This window comes from Chenopodium album, chromosome 24, assembly GCF_948465745.1.
Source record: "Chenopodium album chromosome 24, dcCheAlbu1.1, whole genome shotgun sequence".
Classification (NCBI taxonomy): domain Eukaryota; kingdom Viridiplantae; phylum Streptophyta; class Magnoliopsida; order Caryophyllales; family Amaranthaceae; genus Chenopodium; species Chenopodium album.
The window spans coordinates 23,946,980-23,948,497 of NC_137857.1; the positions used below are offsets into that span (position 1 = coordinate 23,946,980).

At 37.8% G+C, this 1,518-nt stretch overlaps 1 pseudogene; it reads right to left on the reverse strand.

Annotated features, from left to right (window-relative positions):
* Nucleotides 1-1,434: 1,434 nt before the first annotated feature.
* LOC145612798 (small nucleolar RNA R71) lies at nucleotides 1,435-1,518 on the reverse strand (annotated as a pseudogene).

Consider the following 1,518-nt stretch of genomic DNA (forward strand, 5'->3'; position numbering starts at 1 on the left):
GAGAGAAACTCTAGATTGTTAGAGAGTGAAACTTGAAAATTGATGGTTGATGATTGAAAATAGCTACATTTCCTTTGATTTTGATCAAGTTTGTAAGTATTTCCTTTGCTTTAATTCAATCCTTAGTTTGATTTCAATTGTATTGATAATTGCTCAAGTTTATTGATTGTTTGATTGACTTAGTTGATTTCAATTTATGATGATGAATTTGTTGGTTGATTTAGCTTTGATTTTGATGTTCTTGATGGATAGTGAGTAGTTTGCTTTCTAGGGTGATGGTGAAGCATATATGAGTAATGGATTGATGCTAATTGGGGAAAATTGATGGAGTTGATGATGTGATTAAATTGGTTGATTAATTATGTGCATGTGTGTGTTTGATTAAGGAGTGATCAACCTAGTTATTCACACTAGATTGCATTAGAGGTTCACATTGATATATACGTACAATTGATTTTTAGCTTGCATTTGTCGATTGAGGTGTCTTGTGACCTTCCTAGCTAAAGTCTCTCGTAGTTGAAGCTAGTTAGACCTCCGGGAGAATAGCTTGATATGATCTATTGATTGCATAATTGGTTTTCAGTCGCATCACTCGACTTAGTCATTTTGACCTCCCGATTAGTTGAATTCATTGCGACTATATGTGGATCCTAGCCCTAGGGCTTTATAAACTTGTTTTCATACTCAATTATTTAGTTCTCTAGCTTATAACACACCTACCCTACTATTTAAGAATAGCATGACTTTGACAATAGAAGATCGTCCCCCATTCCTTAGTGGTTCGACCCTCGACTTACCATTATACTTGTAAAAGGTGTGTTGAGTGATTATAGATTTTATTTGTCCTAGGGAAAGGTTAGTCCAACGACCTAGTTTGACCCTTGTCAAAATGGCGCCGTTGCCGGGGAATGGCGTTGTGATTGTATATTGTTGTTGAGTCTATTCCACCTTATTCAAAAAAATACAAAAAGATTTTCTTTTAGGCTACATTTGTAGCCATGCTACTAATAATTTAGTTTGAGGTTGTGTGTGCAAGTGAACATGGGAGAAGCTTAAAGAGTTACATTAAAGGAGTTAGGCATTTCGGGTGCACAAGTATAAGAGCGGGATTGCTCCATTATTGATTCCGGATGGTGCTTTTGAAATCAAGCCAGCAATGATCACCTTGATCGAGAGGAAACAATATGGTGGTACAAAAAGTGAAAGTCCTCTCAACCACCTCAAGGATTTTGAGAAGTATTGCAATACAATTATGGTAGCCGGAGTTGCACAATAATATATAAGGCCCAAGTTGTTTCCCTTTTCTCTCATAGGGCGAGCCTTAGAGTGGTTGGACAAAGAGGTCAAGCCGAAGTCTGGGATGAAGTTACCAAGGATTTCTTGTCTCGCTTCTACCCACTAAAGAAGACGGCAGAGGCTAGAGCCTTAATCCAAAGTTTCAAGCATGCCTAGAGAAAACCTCTATGAAGCATGGGAGAGGTACAAGGATTACCGAAGGGAATGCCCTCACCATGAAAT